This window comes from Thamnophis sirtalis, unplaced genomic scaffold (genome assembly GCF_051295495.1).
Source record: "Thamnophis sirtalis isolate CommonGarterSnake01/CBP01778 unplaced genomic scaffold, rThaSir2_p1.2 scaffold_14, whole genome shotgun sequence".
NCBI lineage: Eukaryota > Metazoa > Chordata > Lepidosauria > Squamata > Natricidae > Thamnophis > Thamnophis sirtalis.
Window position 1 is genome coordinate 19,069,553 of NW_028261394.1, and position 17,113 is coordinate 19,086,665.

Below are 17,113 nucleotides of genomic sequence, written 5' to 3' on the forward strand. Positions count from 1 at the left end.
TTTTTTCTTTTTAATGTTTTTTGTTGGGTCTTTTTTTACTCTTTTGTCCTTTCTGAATATTTTGGCATTTTGTGCTTTAACCTTCTTTGAATAAACTAAAAACACCATTTGAACACCATTTGTCAGCTGTGACCAGGGGGGCATTTGCCCAGGTTCGCCTGGTGCACCAGTTGCGCCCCTACCTGAACTGGGAGGCTCTCACAACAGTCACTCGCGCCCTTGTGACCTCTAGGCTGGAGTACTGCAATGTGCTCTACATGGGGCTGCCCTTGAAGAGTATTCGGCGACTTCAGCTAGTCCAGAATGCGGCCGCGCGAGCAATTGTGGGTGCACCTCGCTTCACCCACATAACACCTATCCTCCGCGAGCTGCACTGGCTACCTGTCGATCTCCGGGTACGCTTCAAGGTGCTACTTGTCACCCATAAAGCCCTTCATGGTAGTGGATCTGGGTACTTGAGAGACCGCCTACTGCCAATCACCTCCACTCGACCTATTAGATCCCATAGATTAGGCCTCCTCCGAGTCCCATCTGCCGGTCAATGTCGACTGGCAACCATGCGGAGGAGAGCCTTCTCGGTGGCAGCTCCGACCCTATGGAACGATCTCCCCGTGGAGATTCGTACCCTCACCACCCTCCAGACCTTCCGCACAGCCCTCAAAATCTGGCTATCCCGTCAGGCCTGGGGCTAAAGACTGTAACCCACCCGAATGGTATGAATGTTGTGTTTTTTAATGACGTATTGTCCTACGTGTTAAATGTTTGTTTCCCCCCCCCCTTTTCGAGTTGTAAGCCGCCCTGAGTCCCCCCAGGGAAAAGGGCGGCATATAAATAAACTTCTCAAATCTCAAATCTAAATTTAAAGAAAAAGAGAGAACCGCTCCATGGAAAAAGTTATTCAAAAGGCTGGTGAAAACCTAACTTCTGTCTGCATCATGAGTTATGCTGAGCGACTGCAAAAGGATCTGGAAACGTTCTTTGTTTGCTAGGCTGACCCTGCTAATCGGGTGACCACTGAATGTTTTCAACCCCTTTGGACTAACAAAGACAGCTTCACTTTGCAGACTAAGGTTTATGCAATATGCTGACCTATCAATCGTGCTTTAGAAATCAGGTTCAGACACAATGTTGTATAAACAGAGGCACAAAATCAAGATCACGTGAAGTATTAGTGCCGCTTTACAAAACCCCCAGTAAGAATACTGCTTACTGGAATACTGCAACTGATTTTGGCCACCACACTACAAAAAAAATGTTGAGACTTTGGAAAAATTTCAGAGAAGAGCGACGAAGATGATCAATGGCCTGGAGACTAAAACATATGAAGAACGGCTGCAGGATTTGGGTCTGGCTAGTCTAAAGAAAAGAAGAATTTAGGGGGTTGGACTAGAAGACCTCTAATGTGCCCTCCAACTCAGTTATTGTTATTCTGATGAAGTTAGGAAAATGTATATGCCAGACTACAACCCTCAAGGTTTCCAAGGAAGCAAAATCTATCTATTCTGGGGTGAATTCTAGAATCTGGAGTCGCAAACACATTTGAAGGGAGATAAGAGGTCTACCTGCAATGAACAACTGCTAGGGGGAATGGCCAGATCTATTTGCAAAAGGACAGAGGGCCACTTGGCGATAGCAGAGAAACAGAGGATATGTTTGCTTCCTGCCATCTAGAGGTCATGAAGTGCACTGCGGGTCTGAGAAGTACATGGCCCATTTTTCTCAGGGCATTTAGCAGTGAGTAACGAAGGAATAACTCTGTGGTTAGTAGGGGTTCTTGATTGGAGAATGAGCTTATTTTGCCATTTCACCAGCGGGAACATATGTAGCAAACATTCTGCTTGCAAGTATTATGTTGAAAAGAAGCGAGTGCTAAGAAGATCCCCACCGTCCTTAAAAAAAGATCCTTCTGAACTCAGTTCATTCAACAGCCAAAATAAATCACTGGGCTGTTGGGGAATTCAGCCGATCCTGAACCTCCAAACCAAAAGAGCAAAGAAAAAAAAGTTGAAGCAAAACCCAAAATTTCCAGGATTCCAGGATGGCTTAAAGCAGCCAAAAAAGCTAATACTGTGCAAACCTGTATTATGAAGACATAAAATGAAAATCATGTCAAGTATTAGTGCTGCTTTATAAATCCTAGTAAGGCCACACCTGGAATACTGCATTCAGTTTTGGTCATCACATTACAAAAAAAATGTTGAGACTTTGGAAAAAGTTCAGAGAAGAGCAATGGCCTGGAGACTAAAACATATGAAGAACGGCTGCAGGATTTGCGTTTGGCTAGTCTAAAAGAAAGAAGAATAAGGGGTGACATGATAGCAGTATTTCAGTATTTGAGGGGCTGCCACAAAGAAGAGAGGGTCAAATTCTCCAAAGCACCAGAGAGCAGGACAAGACCCAATGGATGGAAACTGGTCAAAGAAAGAAGCAGCCTGGAATTAAGGAGAAACTTCCTAACAGTGAGGACAATTAAGCAATGGAACAGAAGCCTCCAGAAATCATGGGTGCTCCATCACTGGGAGTTTTTAAGAAGAGACTGGACAGTCACTTGTCTGGAATGGTATAGGTTCTCCTGTTTTGAGTAGGGGGCTGGACTAGAAGACCTCCAAGGTCCCTTCCAGCCCTATGCTATTCCATTCCATTCCGAGAAGCAGCTCTGTCCTTGTGCAGAGGCACTTTTAACCTTCCCAGCCTGGGCATGCTTTACTGCCCAACCCTTCCTCTGCCAACACCCCCTCTCCCCTGCCCCTAGGGATAATTGAACCCGCGAAGCCGTTTCGCTTTGCAACCGCGATGGCTCCAGAGACCTTGCAACGTCTTGGGGGCTGAGCCTTTTCTCAACCGCCTCGAGGGCGCTCTCTGCCGGCCGAGCCCGGGGCCGCAGAGGGGGCTGGACTTTCCCTGCAAGCTCCACCCACTGACGGTGAGGGGAGGGGCTGAGCAGCGGCAGAGGGAGTCGCCTGGCAGAGGGAGCCGCGTTGACCTGGGAGCCCCTTGGACGAGGACTCGGTGAGTAGTCGGGGCTTCTTGCTCGCCCCGGGGAACCAGCTGTCGGGGTGCAGCAGCTGGAGAGGAAAGAGGGCGGGGAGGGGAGAGGAAAGGGGCCCGCTCCTCTTGCTGGGAAACTGGGCTCCGAATTTGGGGGGGGGGGATTTGTGTCCAGGCAAACTTGCGAGAGCAAGGGGAGGGGGAAGAGCAAGTGGGAGGGGAACAAACTTGCGAGAGCAAGTGGAAGGGGGGGAGTGGGAGGGGGCGATAAAGAGCAAGTGGGAGGGGGACAAACTTGCGAGAGCAAGTGGGGGGAGTTGTACGGGGGAGGGGGTAAAGTTTGCCGAAGGGAAAAAGGGGAGGGGGCGAGAAGACCAACTCAAGAATCGAGGGACACAGAGATCAGGGCGACGTGCTTGGGTGTGTGTGTGAAATTCTTCTGGGGGCTTTTGGGAGACCCTCCCCAATGCCCTTGGTAGGAAGGGGCTCCGTTCGCTTTGCCCCCCCCGTTCCATTTCTTGCGGGGGGGGGACTGGGCTGGTTTGGCTTTCTCTGAAACACCCCCCCCCCGGAAAAGAGGGGGAAATGTGGGCGGGGGGAGGGCTCGGGGTGGAGACCCCGGCTGGTTCTCTCAGTGGGGAGGGGGTGTCCCTGGCCTTTGCAAAATCGGAGCACCGCCTAGAAATGGGGAGCGGGGCACACCAAAGTTATTCCTTTGCAGAGCCTAGTGAGTCTCTTGGGCAGCCCTGAGGTCTGGCCACCACAACAGCCCTGACAGGTAGGCTGGCAAAGGGAGAGGAGTCGCCTGTTAAGGTCCCTGGAGGTTAAGGTGGACTGGGAGGTGGCCTCCCCAGGGCAGTAGGCGCCTTCTCTGCTATGCCAAAGGGGCTGATAAGCGTCATTCATCCTTACAGGTAGACTTATAGCCATTCGCTTAGTGACCATTCATAGTTACAACGGAGGGGAAAAAAGTGACTTGTAACCTTTTTTCACCCTTGCAACTGTGCCAGCATCCCCACAGCCAAGCCAAGCCAGGGTTTATTGCAAAGAGCAGAGCAAGTTAAAAACACTCAAGGAATATCTAGTTAAAAAGTCTAGAATAAAATAAGTAAAGGTAAAGGTTCCCCTCACACATAAGTGCTAGTCGTTCCCGACTCTAGGGAGCGCTGTTCATCTCCGTTTCAAAGCCGAAGAACCAGACCTGTCTGAAGACTCTGGGGTCATGTGGCCGGCATGACTCAATGCCAAATGCGAATGGAACACTGTTCCCTTCCCACCAAAGGTGGTTCCTATTTTTCTACTTTCATTTTTAAGTGCTTTCGAACTGCTAGGTTGGCAGAAGCTTAGACAAGTAACAGGAGCTCACTCCATTACGCGGTGCTAGGGATTCGAACTGCCGACCTTTCTGATCGACAAGCTCAGCCTCTTAGCCACTGAGCCACCGCGTTCCTGGATTAAAATAATAAACAGCACATAGAATCTACATGAAATCACAATTTGGCATCCAATCTTCCAGTTGCGCATGATCAAAATTTGGACTCTTTGACAATGGTCCACCTTTATGACGGTCGCAGTGTGTGTGTGATGTGATCCCCTTTTGTGACGTTCTGACAAGCAAAGTCCATGGGGAAGCCGGATTCACTTAACATCCGTGTGACTCGTGATTCCCTTAAACAACTCCGGCAAGAAAGGTTGTAAAATGGGGCAAAACTCACTTAACAACTGCATCGCTTAGCAACAGAAATGTTGGGCTCACTTGTGGTTGGAAAGTTAAGGACTACCTGTATTATCCTTATATGTAATCATTATTATTATTTAAGGCAGCAGGTGGCAAATATCAAGAGAAAGGACAGATGTCTTGGATTTAAACCACCTGTGAGGTTGGGGGTGGTGGTGGAAGCTGGGTTTACTTAACAAAACCTCTTGAGGGGGGGGAGTTTGTTTTGTGATAAGAGCCCCCCTCCTGTTTGCCCAGCAGATGGCAAAATGTGCTGAGCTTTTATTTATGGCAGGTCTGCCCAACTTTGGCAACTTTAAGACCCGTGGACTTCAACTCCCAGAATTCCCCAGCCAACATGGAATTCTGGGAATTGAAGTCTACAGGTCTTAAAGTTGCCAAAGTTGGACAGACCAGGTTTATGAGCTTCTTGTTAAAGCACCTATTCTCTCCCATTCATGGTGGGGCTCCAAACAGCCTAGCAGAACTGCCCCCTCCCCCCTCTACAAAGCGCAGAGAGGCTCCCTTGGGAAGAACCTGGGGGGGGGGTTTCAAACAGGAACCCCCCAGAGACAAAGCTCTTCTTCTAAGGCGCCTTATAGACCTGGGCAAGAAGTAAGAAGGAGTCGGTCAACCCTTGGGTTATTCTCCTCTGCTTCTGGGCTGGTGGAGTCTCAGCCCTCTGGAGCTCCATAGGAGACTTTGGTTCCCATATGGCTGGGCTGGCCCGTGAATTATGAGCCTTGGCTTCCACCAAGCTGATTTTCAGGTGTCTGCCGCACATGTGGGACACGTGTGCGCATACACGGGGGAGGGGGGGGTCACATGTGCATGCGCAGGGAGGAGGAAAAATGAGACCTGCTAGGCCCAAAATGGGGCATGGGGGTTCATGCGCACATGCATGGGGGGAGTAGGAGGGGTCGCAGGGGGCTCACGTGTGCATGCACAGATGGGTGCCATGCGGGATGGTGTCATACACACATTGGGTGTGGGCACACATGTGCGTGCTGTTGCATGCGTGTGCATGTTTTTGGCACGTGAGGACAAAAAGGTTAGCCATCACTGGTATAGGGTCTCCTGCCTAGGTGGGGGGGGGGTTGGACTAGATGACCTATAAGGTCTCTTCCAACTCTTTTATTCTGATAAGGAGGGAAGCAGGGAAGTTGGCTTTCCAGCTGGCAGACAAGTTGCTTTTTAAGGGGCAGGGTTCCCCCCTCCCCTCCCTTTCTTGCCTGGCTGTCTGGTCTGGCTCCATGCATAGGGGGCGGATGGGGGGGGAAGGAATTTTCTGGATTGCAGCTGGCAGACGGAGGGGGTGGAGTTGCAATGGCTCTTTGGAGGAACAGCGCAGGATCTTGGCTTGGCTCCTCCGTGGGAGGAAAAGGACCAACCACCAACTTTCCCTCACCAACTTTCTTTCTCCCCAGAGGTTTATTATGTGGGGCTGGGAGTTATTTTGGTGTGTTGGGAAGTTTAACTTTTCCCTGGCCGGAATGGTCCAGCTTGGAGAGGGCTGTAAAGCACTGGGAAAGCGGCATGTAAGTCCAAGTGCTTTTGCTATTGCCAGAGCTTGGCAGGTTCCTTCTGCTGCCTTTCTGCCTTGCGTGGGGGGGTGGGGGAGCCCAACATTACTGTTGCTCAGGGAAGCAGGTGTTAAGTGAGTTTCATCCAGAGGTGGGATTCAGCAGTATAAGGTTCCAGCAGTTTCCCCAAGCGACTGAAATGCCCAAGAGAGTGAAACTCCAACGAGGCTTGCAAAAAATATCAGCTTTTATTTATGGCCGTAGCAAAAGCTGGGTGACAAAACTATATTCAAAACATACAAACAAATGCATGCAAGGAAGAGCCGCCCCCTGCAAGAGGGGCTCAGAGTATTATATACCTCTTAGGCAGATAGAAACAAAGTTTGTCCAATCAGAGACAAAGATTTGTTACCAACATTGATGTTTAAAGTGTTCTTTTGTTCCTGTCTCTGTCTTCCTTATCTGTGGAGGATTCCTATAGCCTTGTGTAGGGAGTGGCAGCCCCCATTTGCCAAGTTATTTTTCGGCAGAACACTTTCAGGATTTATGAGCCAGGAAAACTCCCTAGTTTGGTTCCTTTATCTATGGGGCCTGATATTGCCGTGTAATAATTTCTTTTATGTTTTCAATAACGTGCCTAGTTTTGAAGCCAAGAATAGAAGCGAGACGCAGTAGGGAGATAACATTTGCAGCAATGCCATCCAGTATTAAGGTTACAATTTGCTAGGCTAGAAAACAACTAATTTCTGACAGTATTCAATATAATAAGCAGAAGGCAATAACAAAGCTGAATTCTTAATAAATGATTTCTAGCACTATATCATATCAGAAGCAAACAGCAAACATTGGTTTAATCAGTAACAATTACATATAGTAACATAAGAAATTCATAATAAAAGCAAATAGGCAATATTAATTCATATTAATTCATATACTCTGACCAGTTCTGGAGAACCAGTAGCATAAATTTTGAGTAGTTTGGAGAACCGGCAAATGCCACCTCTGGCTGGCCCCACCCCCATTTATTCCGAGTCCCAGCTGATTGGGAGGAAATGGGGATTTTGCAGTAACCTTCCCCTGCCACGCCCACCAAGCCACGCCCACCGAACCAGTAGTAAAAATGTTTGAATCCCACCACTGGTTTCATCCCCTTTCATGACTTTTCTTCGCCACCGTTGTTAAGTGAATCACTGAAATAGTGAAGTTAGTCACACAGTTGTTAAGTGAATCTGGCTTCCCCCATTAACTTTGCTTGTCAAAAAGCCACAAGGAGTGTGTGTGTCACGTGACCATGAGATACAGGAACCGTCATAAAAATGAACCCCTTGTTGAGCATCTGAATGTCTCTTGGGAATGCTGCAACAGTCGTAAGTGTGAAAAATGGCCACAAGTCACTTTCTTCCATCCTTTTGTAACGTTGTACAGTCACTAAAGGAACTATCTGTACTGCATTGATCTCTTTTCTGAGCCACCTCAGATGGCGTGTCCCCCCCCTGCCCCTCCAGGTCTGTCTGTTGTTTTGGCTGCAATGACAAAATGTATTTATTTGTTAAATTTACCATATTTTTCAGATGCACCAAAATTTTGAAAAGGTAAAGTTTAAAAAAAAGTTTTTGCACTCTGCAGGCCTCGCAAACCCTTTGCACTCCTCGTTTTTTGTGGGAAAACGGGGCATGCAGAGAATTTGAGAGACCTGCAAAGTTTTTTGCTCATTTTTACTCTCCCCAGCCCCCAGGAGCACTTTGCAGTCCTCCCAAACCCTCTGCACCTCCATTTTTGCAAAGGGAGTGTGGTATTGGGAGGCCAAAAATGCTGTATTCAGTGTACAAGATGCACCCAGATTTTCACTCTCTTTTTGGGGGGGAGAGGTACATCTTATACTCTGAAAAATATGGTATTTTTCACTCTGGGGTTACTTTAGGCTGCTTACAATATAGGTAGTTCTCTATTTACACCTGTTCATTTAGTGGCCATTCGAAGTTATGACATCATGGAAGGAAGTGACACTAATAACCATTGTAGCATCCCCACAGTCAGCTGATCAAAATTCAGACGCTTGGCAACTGACTCACATTTATCATGGTTCCTTAGTGTTCCCGGGATCACATGATTCCCCTTTTGCAACCTACTCCAAAGCAAAATCAATGAGGAAGTCAGATGCTCATTAACAGCCATGTTACTAGGTTAACAACGGCAGTGATTCACAGTTGTTGCGGCAAGAAAAGTTGTAAAATGGGGTAAAATTCACTTCACAAAAGTCTCGCTCAGCAAAAGAAAGTTTGAGCTCAGTTGTGTTCATGGGTTGTGGACTATCTTAATAAAAAGAAAAACAAAAGGAGTAGGAACAGAAGTAAAATAGTAGAACAATAAAATAATAATGAGAAAAAGAAACACAACAATGTTCATCATTCAGGTGTGTCCCCCCCCCCATGCCACTCACTCTGCTGAACACCTAATTCCCTTAGTCTTATGTCTAAGCATATGTTCCTATGTAGTAAGGCTGTATTACTATTATCCTTCTCATCTGTTCCGCTACCTTCTCTTATTGGTGTCATTATTATGATTATTATTACTTTGTTATGATTATTATTGCTTTGCTGTTTTTGCATGTACATTGAGAGCTTCTGCACCGGAGACAAATTCTTTGTGTGTTCAATCACACTTGGCCAATAAAGCTGTTCTGTTCTGTTCTATTCTATTCTATTCTATTCTCTCTATTCTCTACTATACTATACTCTATTCTATTCTCTATTCTATTTTATTCTCTTTTCTCTATTCTCTACTATACTATATTATACTCTATTCTCTATTCCATCCATTCCATTCTATTCTATTCTATTTTCCATTCCATTCTATTCTATTCAATAGTTCTGTTCCGTTCTGTTCCACTCTACTCTATATTCTACTCTACTTTACTCTGTTTTTCACTATCCCTATCCACATTGATATGATAATCAAAAACATGTTGGGTAGAGAGCAGAGCAGGTTGGGGGGAGGCGAAGTCTGCCATTAGTCTAACGTCCACCTCCAATGGGGCTTTGGAGACATGGAAGCAGACATGGGAATCCTGCTTCCTACTCTTTAAAGCAGCCATGTCTTATCCAGCAGGAAAAGTGGTAGCTGCTTTAAGGCGCTGCAGATGGACTAAGCCCATTGCCTGGGTGATTATGCCTTATGCTTGGGATCTCCACGGCTTCCCCAATTCCTGCAACAACCTTGGGTCCAGGACTTAGTCAGGTTTCCAAGAAGCTTGCAGTGTCGGCCAATATGATCACTTGTAGACTGGAGGGAGATGTATGTGAGAGAGAAGAGAGAGCTTGCTTGAGAGTATTGACGTAGAGTAGGTTTAAAAAATAAAATAAAATTGCACTTAATATATAACTGCAATTCTTTATTTCCTTGCAAGGATATAAGGATGGTTAGCAAAGTCTTTTTTTTTCTTACTCCTTTTGAATTCATTGTCACTTTTTTCAATGCCATTGTAACTTTCTGCTTTCTGTAAACCTGGTTTGCTGTAAGAGCTTTTTGTTTTTGCATTTGCTGTGTAACTTTTTGCCAGAGACTTTATCTACATTTATTTTGGGCTCGCAGGCAGCTTGAGCCGGGACTGATAAAGATATTTCCTTTGAAGTTCTGTTTGGCTGTCATCTGTGAACGAGCGAAGAGCGGGGTCAGAACAGATTGACTTCTGCCCAACAAACCTCCATTTAATTAATTATGGAGCAATTACTTGCTGAAAATAGGCAACTGGCCCAACAGATAGCAGTATTGGCGGACCAAATTGCTCAGCTGCAGAGAGCTGCAAAAAAAACCCAGCCAAGGAGGAAGTGTCCAGTAGCCATGCCAGATAAATTTGATGGGAGTCAGGCCATGTTTGCCGCATTTCTGGGACAATGCCAGCTGTTCCTGAGTTTGAGAGCAGAGGACTTTCCCACTGACCGGCGAAGGTGGGATTTATTATCAGTTTGCTCTCAGGCACAGCTGTCCGTTGGGCTACCCCCTTGTTAACCCAGCCTAGTCCTTTGTTGAATGACTTCCAGGGTTTCTGTCAGCATTTTCGGTTGATGTTTGAGGATCCTATTAAGGGGGAAACATCACTAGACGTCTGAAGTCACTGCAGCAGGGGAGTGGTTCATTGCAAGACTATGTCAGTGAATTCAGGCTGCATAGCCAGGATTCAACGTGGAATGAACCAGCTCTGATGGACACTTTCCAAGATGGATTGTCTGATGCCTTGCAAGATGAACTGGCAAGGGTGGACAGGCCACCGACGTTTGACGCGTTGGTCCACTTGTGCCTCCGGATAGAAGCCCGGCTACAGAGGCGAAGGCCTCGCCACGCATTCCAGGAGATGACCAGCATGCCGGTTCATCAAGAGACTGCAGTGGACTGGGAGGAGCCTATGGAGTTGGGTGCTGTCAAACCTCGAGTGTCACGTACAGAGATGGACAGACGACGTGCTGAGGGATTGTGCTTCTATTGTGGGGATCTTGGACACCTGGCGGGGAGTTGCCTCAAGAAGAATAGAAGGGTTGTGTGGACTGCGGCCATCCCTCAGCAACAAACTATCGTGTCAGACAACCGGCACGTTTGTGCAGCTGTGATACCCCGTTCGCACAATGTAGCGGGCATTCGTGGGGTGTGGAATCCCAGGGCGGATGCCCTGCCTATGAAATCGGAGAACTCTGACCCTGCGGACTCGCTTCCACCTTGGACTGTTCTACCCGTTGCATCCTGCGCTGCAGTTTATCATCCCGTGAGCATACAGTCTCTGATACGGGATGCGCAGTGGGGTGACGAATGGATGGAGCGATGAAAGGCGGAAGTAGGGCTGGCTTCCCCATGGACTATGGAAGGGGATCTTTTGAAGTATCGGGGCCGGCTCTATGTTCCCGCAGGGCACATCCGTAGACGGGTGCTCTCTCAGGTTCATGGCGCTTCTGCATTGAGACATTGGTTTTTTTTCCGAACATTGCGCCTGGCATCCCGTCAGTTTTGGTGGCCCCATTTAAGAAACGACATGCGGAAATGCGTGGCGTCATGTGTCCAGTGCCAATGGACCAGGTCTGTAAGGAGGGCTTCGTCCAGATTCCAGCCCTTGCCGACCCCGGTCCCCGCAGCACAGGACTTCGTTTCTAGGTTCCCGGCGGGGTACCAGTGTCTTGGACTGTGTACCGTGGAGGCTGTCACCAACCCTTCTGAGCCGCATTCCAAGCGTCAGAACAGGGGGAAGGGCCCTGCGGTGGGGGATAGTGTGGTGGCCTGGTAGGAGCTGGTGGAGCTGCCGCCAGGCTCCGACGGCGAGGGGTCTTGTGGGTTGGCCTTGGAGGAGGTGGAGGACCCTGGACAGGGTGTTAGGGCTCGGCCGGAGCTATTAGAGCCGCCACCAGTCTCCGATAGTACGGGGGCTGGTGGTTCAGCCTTGGAGAGGGTGGAGGACCCTGGACGGGGTGTCGACGCCGCGCAGGGTGGGAGGAGACGTGGTGGCCACCGGATACCTGGGGAGCATTGGATCAAGGGGAATGTTCCTGCAGGTATTTGGGAATCACGAAGGAGGAAGCACAGGAGATGAGTGCGGGCCATCTTATGGACAATCCATTCCGACCGCATCCAGACCGTCAGACCCGGGGAAAGGGCCCTGCGGTGTGACTCAGCAGAAGCTTGCTGTGAGTTGCATCGGGATGCAGGAATAATGAGCAGCTGTTGCTCGTTAGGGTCGTCTTCTGCAGATAAAAGATGGATGGTGCCACCCCTTGGTGGCAGAAGTCAACGTCGTTCGACGTTCATCGTTTGTTTGTTCGTGAGTTCAGTTTCGTGATTCAAAGAGGCACTTGGATAAGTGATTTGCTTTCTGTAAACCTGATTCAAAGAGGCACTTGGATAAGTGATTTGCTTTCTGTAAACCTGGTTTGCTGTAATAGCTTTTTGTTTTTGCATTTGCTGTGTAACTTTTTGCCAGAGACTTTATCTACATTTATTTTGGGCTCACAGCCAGCTTGAGCCGGGACTGATAAAGATATTTCCTTTGAAGTTCTGTCTGGCTGTCGTCTGAGAACGAGCGAAGAGGGGGGTCAGAACAGCCACCCATATCAATAAAGAATACAGGAAATGGGCATTGATTGGCTACATTGGGAATAGCAAAGCACTGGTGGCACAAGTGAAGGGAACAAGCCAATGGATCTGAATTGCTTGTTGTATGCTAGACGCGGTGGCTCAGTGGCTAAGACACTGAGCTTGTCGATCAGAAAGATTGGCAGTTTGGTGGTTCGAATCCCTAGTGCTGCATAATGGAGTGAGCTCCCGTTTCTTGCTCCCGCATGCGTCCCTCCTGAGCTCTGTTTTCACTGGCAGAGGGTTGCAGGAGGCCGTCGCAGCCGGAAGCAGAACTCGGGAGCCCATTTTCACTGGCAGAAAGCATCATGGGCTGGTCCCTCACTGTTCCCAGGGTAGCCCCGCGGGCCAGATCTGGCTCGCGGGCTTTGAGTTTGACACCGCTGTCTTATATTATACTGCAATATTCTGGCTGGGGAATTCCGGGAGTTGAAGTTCACACATCTTAATGTTGTCATGTTTGAGAAACACCGCTATACGGTCTATTTGCATTTTACAAGGTATGTAATATTGTGCAGGATATTGTACATCAGGCTTCAAGCTGTAGCTTGTTGAATGAAACAAGAAAAATCTGGTTGTAGTGAGATATTTTTTTTTCATAACAGTTTTTACAAAGTGTAAAAAGGAAGAGAGGAAGAGTAAAACTTTGGCCTGGTGACTGACCGACGTTGGAACTTGCATCATTATACTGGGACACATTTCTCTTCCTTTGTGAGTTTTTGTATTCTTATTGCTGTCATTAGTAAACTGTTTGCCCCAGCTCATAACTTTCAAAATTAACATTTAAAAAAAAAAAATCCATAATTAAATTTCAGATCAAATTCTTTATGCGAATCAACAAAGCAGACCAAATAAAATGGACTAAATAAAACAAAGTGGAGCTACAAAATAGAACACACAAATTAAAATAAGGTGTACAAGATTAATGTATATGCCTACACCCACACAAACACACACCATATCATACTTGCATGATTTTGCAATCGTTAATATAGGAGCTCTGCAAGCTGCAAAAAACCATTTGCAGCCAAGCAATCATGATAGGCAGTGAGACAAGATTGACGGCAACTGAGAGCTTACTCAAAAGAAGCTGTTTTAAGAAAATTTACTTCAGAGATTGAATCTTTTGAGGAGTGTCTAATGCAGTTGGCGATTGATACAGAAAAGGCCCAGTCACCAGTGGGAAATACCAGCATTCAGGTCTGCCTACTCCTGGCTGATCTTTTTTTTATTCTCTTATATATAATTACAAGTATACATTCACATAGTTATTATTCTTATCTATCTTTATCACTTTTACATATTTGTTTTTCTATATAAAAGGATAAAATATACATTCTGGATTGCTTTGCTTACAATCCCATACACCTATTTTGTATTATTACCCCCCTAATTTTTCTTTTCACCCTCCCTCCCTTCTCTGCTTCCTTCCTTCCTCCTCTCCTTTCCCTTTCCCTCTTCCCTTGCCTCTCCCCTACTCCTTTTTTCCTCTTCCCCCTCCTACCCTCTCTCCTTTTCTTTCTCTCCTTCCCTCCTTCCTCTCCTCTTTCTTCCTTCTCTCCCCTTTCCTCTCTTCTCCTGGGTGATCTTAGAGTTACAAAGAGCTGGAAGGATTCTTAGAAGTCATGTAATCTAACCCGCTGCTCTGTGCTGGAAGCCTTCCTTGGGAGGGAGGGCAACCAGCCCCTGTTTGATATTCTCCAGAAAACAGAGAGTCATCCCTGGTGCTCCTGACTCATTGTTCAGCCCTTTAAAGCTCTTTTCCCCCCTTTTTATTTGTTTGATTGTTCAACCTTGCTTCTTAACAAGAGGCTCGAGATGTATTTGACATGAGCTGAGTATCATTAAATATGTCTTAATTGTCAGGGGGGAAATCCCAGGACAGTTGCTTTGATTTGCTGTGGATGAATCAAAGATGTGCCATCTCCCGAAAGGCAGGGAGCCGTGCCAAGATTGTTGTTTTGATGGAAAGAGGACCAAAACTAAGATTTTAGGCAGTGTGTTTTGGAGTCCGGGAATTGCCTTTTCTTGCAAGTAGAAAGCCAGGCTCTTAAGATAGCTTCCTGGAAAACGATGGAAGAAATTGTGAATGGGCAATATTTAATAATACATATCATAACGACAGCGAGAATAACATATGCACAAAATTGGAATAATGATAAAATAACAACAGTGGAATGTTATAATGAAAGGGTTAGAGTATGCAGAGAGATGGACAAAATTTACAAAAGAAATAAAAGAAAAGGAGGAAACAGAATATTAAATGGTATGGAACATGTATAAATGGAAAGAAGGATTGTAAATTAAGGACTGTATATACCGTAATAGTATCATATGTATAGACAAAGAAACTGAAATAAGGGGGAGGCAGAGGTACATTTACAATGAATGTATACCGAGGTGGAAATGTTGTACAGAAGGAAATTGCAAATATATATAAAAAATATAAAAATATTTTTAAAAAAAACTCTGAATGGGAAACAAGAGAATCTGAGTTTTTTCACTTTTCCCTCTCTGGAGAACTACAGTTCCCTGGTTTTGCCTGAGATCAAGATTGTCCAATGCCAGCCTACTGGAACCAGAGTGTTGGAAAATGATTGGGAAATCGAAAAGAGGGATTGTAAGGTTAAGAAACACAAACACAAAACTCAGTTGGCATGCCTGGTGTGACCTGCACAGTGACTTTTCCTTCCTTCTTGAACAGCCCCAAAAATTGAAATTGAAGGGTGGAGTTGGAAGATTAGAAGATCGGAGTATTAAATTAGGATTAGAGCGGTCTTCATAACAACCCTGTAAGGTAGGCCCGGTGGAGGAAGAAGGGATGTGCTCTCGTTATGTCGGAGAAAAATACGCCGCTCTCTGCCCCAGACCATGTTCCTGGCTGCCCCATGCTTCCAGGCGGCATTCAGTGATACAAAGAATGTGATTACCTCGTCCCAAAATGGAAGAAGGATCTGGGCTTGCTTATTAAGCTTATATACTATTTTTCTTCCCCCAAAACTGAGGCAACTTACAAAACTGCCCCTCGGTTTAATTCTCACAACATAGAATCCTAGGGCTGGAAGGGACCTTGAAGGTCTTCTAGTCCAACCCACAGCTTAAGGCAGGAGACATTATACCATCCGGGTCAACTGGTTATCCAGTCTGTTTTTGAAAACTTCCTTGCTTCATGAACTTCACAGTTGAGGGAGATGTGAACTGGGCCACCTCATTTCTAATTTAGTACTTCAATTACTCTAGCGCCACATATTTAATCTGTATTTTTTTATCTTTGTATCTGTTCCCCATGCTGGCTGGGGAATTCTGGGAGTTGAAGTCCACACATCTTAATGTTGTCATGTTTGAGAAACACCGCTATAAGGTCTATTTGCATTTTACAAGGTATGTAATATTGTGCAGGATATTGCACATCAGGCTTCAAGCTGTAGCTTGTTGAATGAAACAAGAAAAATCTGGTTGTAGTGAGATATTTTTTTTTCATAACAGTTTTTACAAAGTGTAAAAAGGAAGAGAGGAAGAGTAAAACTTTGGGCCTGGCGATTGACCGAGGTTGGAACTTGCATCATTATATTGGGACACATATATTTCTCTTCCTTTGTGAGTTTTTGTATTCTTACTACTGTCATTAGAAAAGTGTTTGCCCCAGCTCATAACTTTCAAAATTAACATTTTTTTAATGCTGGCTGGGGAATTCTGGGAGTTGAAGTCGACACCTCTTAAAGTAGCCAACGTTGAAAAACATAGCTTTATATAGTGGTTTTCCAATGTTGGCAACTTTAAGACGTATGGCTTCAACTGATATAAATTATATCTTATCTATATCATTTGTATCTTGTCTATATCTAATCTATACCTTTCATCTCTCTGTCTCTATATAATATATGCCGTCTCTATCCATTTCTATATATTTCTTTCTCTTTTCTCTTTGTCGTAGATATTAAAATTCTGGACCTGCGCAAAGTCCAACCAGGAGATGTTGGGTGAAGGAAAAAAGGGCAGAGATGCTGAGAGTGCCTGGGTTATATGTCCTCTCTGGGCTTTTGAATTTGAACTTGTATTCTGATTGGTTGTCATACTCCCATGGGGCCATGCAGGGGCAACTCTGTAGGCTGTCCTGAGTCCCAAGCTTGATTGACTCTTGCTGGGTGATGATGTAATGGAAGGGCTTTGGGCAATTCCTATTATGCTTCTGCCTGAAGGAGGTAGATCTTTGTTATGTAGTTATGTAGAATAGGCTGGCTCAGCCCTTAATGGCCCATTAACAAAGGTGGGGAGGGGGCTGAGTTTTTGTCTCCCTTTTAGGGGAAATATTCTATCCTTTTAATATTTCCTAAAATATCTCATTTTTCTAGGAGAGGGGTGGACGATAACTTCCTACAACCCCAAACACTGCAAAACACTTGTGTAAACTTTGCTATTCAGATCTCGCTCCATGTTGGGGGGTTTTGCGTCTGAAAAGGGGAAAAAACTAGAAAGCAAGCAAATGAGAAGACTGTGGTTTAATAAACCATAATTATGCCATGACTTTAACTGATGGCTAAAGCTGTTGTAATAGGCTTGTTTTCTCCTCTTTTCCGGACAGAGGTGGATGCCAGCATTTATAGGCTTCTATTTCCATTCATCGGATAAATAAAGGGTGATGGTGGAATCATTTAACAAGGGAATTGTATTCCTTCCATGTAATTGATCCCTCCTGCAGCTCTCTTGCCGCCAGATTCTTATTTATTTAAATGAAACTCTTGAACTTCATGGAAACATCAACATTTTTGTTCAG

General features: G+C 45.9%; 1 protein-coding gene across 4 annotated transcripts in view; it reads left to right on the forward strand.

Moving 5' to 3' along the window:
- The first annotated feature begins 2,877 nt into the window (after window positions 1-2,877).
- The window catches only part of CARHSP1 (calcium regulated heat stable protein 1), a 32,174-nt gene continuing 17,938 nt past the window's right edge, over window positions 2,878-17,113 (forward strand). The window contains exons 1-3 of one of the 4 annotated variants that reach the window (XM_087729502.1): window positions 2,910-3,009; window positions 12,945-13,050; window positions 15,044-15,136. The gene's annotated coding sequence lies outside the window, so the exon portion shown is untranslated. Of the gene's footprint in view, window positions 3,010-12,944; window positions 13,051-15,043; window positions 15,137-15,825; window positions 15,937-17,113 lie in introns of those variants that run through there. The other 3 variants (XM_087729501.1, XM_087729500.1, XM_087729503.1) reach the window with 3 other exon arrangements.